Source organism: Euphorbia lathyris, chromosome 6 (genome assembly GCF_963576675.1).
Source record: "Euphorbia lathyris chromosome 6, ddEupLath1.1, whole genome shotgun sequence".
NCBI lineage: Eukaryota > Viridiplantae > Streptophyta > Magnoliopsida > Malpighiales > Euphorbiaceae > Euphorbia > Euphorbia lathyris.
The window spans coordinates 73,089,662-73,097,336 of NC_088915.1; the positions used below are offsets into that span (position 1 = coordinate 73,089,662).

At 32.2% G+C, this 7,675-nt stretch overlaps 1 long non-coding RNA gene across 2 annotated transcripts; it reads right to left on the reverse strand.

Moving 5' to 3' along the window:
• LOC136233294 (uncharacterized) lies at positions 1-7,390 on the reverse strand. Of its 2 annotated transcripts, XR_010690770.1 has the most exons (6): positions 7,202-7,390; positions 5,681-5,916; positions 4,887-5,016; positions 4,690-4,802; positions 209-252; positions 1-122 (listed from the first exon to the last, which is right to left on the reverse strand). It is a non-coding gene; the product is annotated as an uncharacterized lncRNA (long non-coding RNA). The 2 variants fall into 2 exon arrangements; XR_010690769.1 differs by lacking the exons at positions 1-122; positions 209-252 and having other exon boundaries at positions 4,259-4,802.
• Between the last annotated feature and the right edge of the window lie 285 nt (positions 7,391-7,675).

Consider the following 7,675-nt stretch of genomic DNA (forward strand, 5'->3'; position numbering starts at 1 on the left):
CTCCATTCTGTCAAATTCTCCATCTGGCTCATAAACAATGATCTCAATGCTGGAAACAACCTCATGCATCCAATGCTTGAACAAAATAACTTTCAGTTCCTCAATCTTGAGCAAAATAGAATCTGATGACAAAGAAATGTCCAACTTAAAAAATAAAAAATAAAAAGATTACAGACAACACCTTGAGATTGTGAAGAGAAAATAGTACCTGAGGGGCAGACTCAGATCTGAAGTGCAGAAAATTGCTCAAATCTGAATCAGAATATTGGTAATTAGTTTTTTCAATGCTTGAGCTAATTAACAACATTACATAAGCTTAAAATGATTGAACAAACCCATTTCAGAAGTTCGCTTAGTTCATATTAAGAAGGGCTAACAAATGAGATACAATGCAAATTTATAAGTGGCATCAAAGGAATTATGAATGAAGTGCAGGTAGTTGAGCATCTATTTTGTTAGTTTAGTTTGAGACTTTTTTACATTTTTTTTTATCGAACCGAACCGAATACCGAAATACACTAAAAAATAAAACAGACGTCGAAAAGAAGTATCAAAAAAATCAAACCGAAAAACCGAATTCAATCGGTTCGGTTCGGTATGCACACCCCTACTTCTCCGGACCCTCGCTTAGCAGGGACGCTTAGTGCACCGGGCCTCCCAAAAAGTTCAGAAATAATGCTCCTTTAGAAAGGTGCAACTTTGAGTTCCTAAAGCTTGAATAGTACAGAATATGACACATAAATGTACAACTGTTTGCAACAAAAATAAAGTTTTTTTTTTTTTATTGCATGCCCTGATTCACTCTTTTCATGGGATAAACTTTTCTTTTTAGGAAACTTTTTCTTAAAAGGCCTCTTTAGGAAACTTTTCATTTCGGAAAACTATTCATATTTTCCATTCACTTACGATTTCCTAGAGTGAACCTCAGTTTCACTCAGGGAAAACATCTAAAATAGTGTACCAACTTCCTATACAGTGTACCTCAGGGGAAACCAAATTCCTATGAAGTGTACCTTAGGGGAAACCATGGTGTAACTTAGGGGAAATCATAGTGTACCTCGTGGGAAATCATGATGTACCTTGGGGGAAATCATAGTGTACCTCGTGGGAAACCAACTTCCTATAGTGGACATCAGGGGAAACTTGAAGTAAACTTAGGAGAACCAAGAGTTAGTTAATATTTTAACATGTTTTTTATGAGCCAATTGAAAAGCAGAAAAAATCAGAAAGTATACATATCAATCCATCGTGGAAGTCAAAGTGGAGGTTACTCAATATGGTGGAGAACGTAGATAAGTGGAAGCAAGCAGAAGTTACCTCCAACATCTATTAAAGGAAGGAATCACGATGACAACAACCAAATCAACAACTCAACACAACTACACAAAACTCTAGCAAATTATCTCTAAGACTTTACCATTTTTACAATTCTCGATTGTTCCATTACATTTAATTTTCAAGTGCAAAGTTCATTCAAGCTTCCAGTACATTTTTATTTTATTTGTTATTCAACCATTTTCTGTAAGGTCGGTATTGTTTTGATAATCGAATCTTTGGAATTTTACGGTCTCTTTATTCCATACAATCGTTTGAAATTAGAAGTTATTTAGACGCACTCAATATCATTTCATAGTTCGAGAATACTATAATTCTCTAATACGCCTGCAATTTCCCACAAAAGAGCCAAACAACAATTTTCAAAAATTTAAAAAAGATTCTAGCAATTTCAGATAATAGTACATAAGGAGGAGGAAAACTGCAGATTATTTAAGTAGCATATTACAAAAGAAATAAATTGCAGATTAGACATATTAGGAAGGAAATCCATTGCAAATTTATAAGTGGCATCAAATGAAGTTAAACGCATACTTTAGCTACTATTTCGTCTTATTCGTCTTATGCCTCTTTTATGCTTCTCCTCATTTTCTATGGTGTAAAAATATCCCTAACCCTTCACATTTAAAATAGTACAATTTTACCTACAATATTTATAGTTAAGAACAATTTTATCCCTAAGGTTGATAATTTGGGTCTATTTCAAACACTATTATAAAACGCTAATATTTTTGTTGCTTATTTTACACAAATTGCATATCAATTCGTTCTAAAAAATGATTTCATGTTTTTTGTAATTTAATAGTAGAATTAGAGATTAATATTTATAATTCGGTTAATTTTTTGAATTTTTTTCTCTAATTCGTACACAAGACAGTATATTTTTTTTTATTTTTTCACATCCCAACATACGTTTGTGACGGATAAAATGACACATGTGTAAAGTGTAAATGACAAGATTCATCCCAAACATAATCAAGAACAAGAATAAATTTTCTCCTTCCCAAAGCTTTTTCGATTTCTTCAAGAATTGCATCTCTATTTGTTAAGCCCCCATTGTTCCATTTCTCCTAAAATCTTTTGATCATCAAACTTTTCAGAAACACATACCCATATTCTAACATCAAAAAATTTCATTCTTACTGCTTCTTCACACACAAATTTAGCTAAAGCTGTCTTTCTGATACCACCCATTCCACCCATGTTAATAAGATCTAATTATGGTTCTTTCAGTTTTTTTTGGATCTGTGTTTTTTGTTTTATAGTTTATTTCCTTTTTAATGAATAAATCGAATTAATTGTCATCACTCAAATGACCACAGATAAAAATATCAGTAAAATACAAAAATAATAGAATGACGTCATGGTTTCTTTTCAATAGGCGAAGAGAACATAGTCTAGCTCTTAGCTTAGAGCAGATATTGTCGTGTCAAAAGGTTTTCAACTGTACAAATTTGTTAAATATAGTAATATATTCATATTTGACGCAATTAAATCTACGAACATGTATGACATACTTTTTCATCTCCCAAGACAAAATGAAATTATACCATACTGTAGTAATTAACATTTAGGAGTTTGGAACCAACCCTAAAGTGTTTGGAACCAACACTAAACTTCTATTGAACTTCAGGAAATTTATACAGAATTACAAACATCAATTACAATTGACTTCCATAACTTCTCCTAAACATAAGCAATAACTGAATAACTTCTCCTAAATTCAAATAATTAAATAAAACATTACCTGCTAATAAATTAACTAAGGCACATTTCCAACACATACACACATACATATCATAACCACATCATGCCATGGCCAAGAGCTATATTCATTAATAGTTTCGCCCATTTTGTGTCCGCAAATGCTTAATCAGCTCAAGAGCTATATGCAATCAAGAGCACGAGAAAACAAACAAACAAAAAATGATAGATATAACCGCTAACCACAATTAAAACATATATTGTAACTAGTATTAGAGTATATATTGTTTTATCATTTATCTGTATCAACAACACAGTTAGTTTCCTTGATTCTAGCCTAGATTATAGGGATTAGTAGTTCACTGTAATGTGGACTGTATACTGTATATACACCATTTTACAATCAATAGCAATCACTGAGAATTCATATTCTTATAAGGGAGAAGTCCGTGTTCTTCACGTCCCCTCTCGATATCAAATCGCTGACATCTTCACTAAGGGACTACCAGCACCACTCTTCGATGATTTCCGCAATAGTCTCAATGTTCGCCCTCCGAACCTATCGACTATGGGGGTGTATTAGAGTATATATTGTTTTATAATTTATCTGTATCAACAACACAGTTAGTTTCCTTGATTCTAGCCTAGATTATAGGGATTAGTAGTGCACTGTAATGTGGACTGTATATATACCATTTTACAATCAATAGCAATCACTGAGAATTCATATTCTTATAACTAGAACACTTTTTAATATCTCACAAGAATCTTAAATCGCATGATCATTTGTTCATACTCAACGATAACGATAAACTGATCAACCTCCATACCGCAATATATAGCCATTACCTGATCTAATTCTAATTGAATTTAATATAGCAAGCAATAGAACATAGTTATTAGAACTAAGGCGGAAGGGGTCCTGGACCCAATGAATTTATCCAATAAATCAATTACTACCCTTAAGGAAGCCATATTTAAAAACGGCCAGCAAATGAATAGTTGAAGAAAAAATAATCGAAATTTCAAAAACGGAGCTGTTTACTATAATTAAATTTCCAGAGCATGATATATTCCATAAATATATAAAGAGTACACAAGGAAAGATGAGAATCAAAAGTTGTAGGCACAGGCACAGGGGACAAACCAACATAACAAGTAGAGATTAATATCAGCTAATAACATTTGAAATCATTAAAAATATGAATCAGTTGCAATCTCATCTATTAATCTTCCTTCCCATTAATATCTTATCAATACAAAACAATGTCATCCAAGAAAAATCAAAAAAGAAACAGGATAATGCTCTATTTTTTTCACTATGATGAATCTCTCCAAATTAATATCAGAAAATGAACAAAGTAGGCTAGGCTAGGCTACGGTCTGTGGGTTATATGCTGTTATTTCAGCATTGTATTGTAATGAAATGGGGGAATTTAGGCTATCTATAGCTGTTCAATGCGAACCACTTGGGTACTTGTATTTATGCGGTGAAAAGGCTACAGTTTATACATTTTTTAAGGCCAACATAGAAAAGACACTTGCTCTTCTCAGTTGCATCTCGGTTTCGAACTTGAAGGAGTTGCCGAAATTTGATGAAATGGAAGCACATAATTAATATCATCCAGAAATTAGCTGAATATTACTGACCAAATTTGCTTTACATAATGTTCTAGTTTCATGTGTCCTAATTTTCCAGTTTCAAGTACTTGAATTATGCATGCTTTGCTAACAATTGTTGGAAAGAGATCCACCCATTTACCCTGCATAATCGAAAGAAATTTCTTGAATTGAATCCTTGCATATATAATGTAATGTGAACTAGGGCTAATTCTATTCTCACTTACCGCAAATCTAGGAACATTTCAACCAATGTCATTGCATCTATTGGCACAGTTCCTGAACTCTTGGATGATTCCTTAAGTTCATTTCCCAGAAATTTCTCTTTTTAGGCTCAAGGTTGAGATCCTTTCTTACCTGCAAAAAAATATCCACTCAAAATCCATTGCCAGGCAACTTGTTTCACCAAAAATCACCATAAAACGTGATAAAAATATGCAAAACAATTTATTCAAGTTAATGAAAATTCGTAGAAATACCTTATTAGTAACCATGTGGAACAAATAGGAATGAGAATGAAGGGGCATGGGTTGAAGATTCATGACCCGAAACATTTCATGAAAAAAAAATTATAGAATCATGACCCGAAACATTACATACAAGTTTTCGGAGAATTTCAAATTCCGAAACATTTTGGACACTTAAAAAGATTGGAAATCAAAATTCCTGTGCAACATTGGCCTCAATAAGTAATTTCTATGCTTAAGTCTTCCATAATAACACAAGACATTTTATTCAACTCAAAAACAACTATCAAAATCAAATAGTACTTTAACGAGAAGATAATGAAATATATCTGAGAATTCAAACATCATTTAGTTATCCATTCGATTTCAATCAAGTGAAGAGCAATGAGAAGGAAAGAGGACAAACATTGCATATATACGATGCTCAAATAATCATACTTATACTTACTACTAAGAAACAAGTGAAATATATTGCATTTTTAACTGCATCCATTCAATTTTTACTATGATGCATTTTCACTCTATTTCAAGAAAGAGAGGAAGTAGCAAATTACTCCGTAGAGAGGCGGAACTGCAATCACTGATGAGAAGAAATTGGCAGTTGGCATAAACTCGAAGTGTTGAAGTGTTGCAGTGGTGTCTCCTTACCTTTTGCTGGTGCAACCACACTTAACTTCAACGTAATCGCTTCCTCTAGCGTATCCAACCATCTCTTTTATTTTCTCCTCCCCAAATAATGTTTCACTCGCCTTTGATTCTCTTTCCATCCCTCTACTTCTATCTTCTGCAGCTGCATTTTTATATATAATATAAATTCCAAATTAGGAGGTCATTTTTGTGAAAGCTAACAAACAAATTAAGTAAACTTCTACCTTCTAAGTTAAGGTAAATTAAGACCTCATTAACTCTGCATCATTTTTGTAAAGAAGACTGTTTATTCAATATATAAAACATTATGAAAAATGTGATATATATTATAATAAACAAGCCATTTTATAATTAAAATAAGAAAACATGTTAAAAATATATTAAAATACCAATTGTAAAATATGATCTTCATAAATTAAAACAAGAAAAGATTTTTAATGTGTTCTCAACCAATTATTGCATCATCTGGCTTTCATGACACAGTAAAAATAATTAAAAACGAAAAATAATAAAAAAGACGATTATGAGATTTCATGGAAAATTCCGTTATTTTTTTCCATATTTTCCTTTTAAAGATGTGGAAAACATCACAAAATTGTTTTCCCAAGTGAAGGTAAAATACAAATCTTGGAAAACTAGTTTCTAATTTGCTATTTAAAACTTTTTGCAACAAAAAATTTATCTGCATTTTCCAATTTCGTACAAAATGTTGCCAATTTATCTGTAACAGAACAAGACCTAATTAACTTTGCATCACTTTTGTAAACAACTAATGCCATTTTCCACTGCTACTAGTCTAAAAAAGTGTTTGACAATCAATGTTTGATGTAAATATTCACTCTGACAACTGAGGTTTGATGTAAAATTCAAAATATTCATTTGTCAGAGCATGAAAATAGTTAATCGACCACCACATTGTCATCATTACATTGAACTATCAAATAGCCAATGGTGCATACATACATTTATTAAAATATGTTGCTTTAATTTTCAAAATCTACGGCTAGTCCTACATTTATACCAACTAAAATTGATTTTCGATAAGAACGATAACTTAAGCAGGAGACATAGATGAACATAAAATGTATATAATCCTCTCATCTATAAATTCACTCATCAAAATTCAAAGGGTCGTATAATCAAATTTTTTCACCTTAAAATTATATTAGGAACCCAAAATTAAAATGACTGAAATGAATGTTTAAATCCACCTACTTGTAAGTTAGTTAGCCTTGTGATGCATTTTATTGAAACTTAATTTGGGGGTGTTAAAAGGTTTCTGAGATAAAGTACCATGCTAAATAAATAATAACCTAACCTAGGTTCTCTTTGTTAATTTTCAATTTGCCAGATCCATATAGTAATGATCACAGAACTCCGATTAAAACATGAAATCCAATAGAGCAGAAGTACAAGGATTTACTTACCCAGAAGTAGCTGGCCGGATTTAGCGAGATTTCCGATGATTTTGTATGGGTTCATGACTATCAGTTGATCGTCGACTCAATCGCAATCGCAATCGCATCTATTAAAGTTTACACAAATGCTTAATTGTTCTCCGGCAGCGAGAAGGAGGGGTGGGTTATCGCACGGCGGCGGAGAAGACCCACCCTTCAAAAGCACTTTCTTTCTTTGGATACAAACTAAATTAGTTCTTGAATTTGTAGGCGTAAGAACAGAGTGACAGCTCATCTTGATCTGTCAAACTTATCAAGTTTTCATATTTTTTTGATAAGGTACTAAAATTGGCCTAAGGTTTTTAGGAAAGTACCGATTTAGGCTCAACGTTCAAAATAACATCAATATAGGTTTAATGTTTACCACATAATATCAATTTAGGTTTAACGTTTACAATATAGCATCAATTTAGGCCTCACGTACAAAATAGCACCAATATAGAC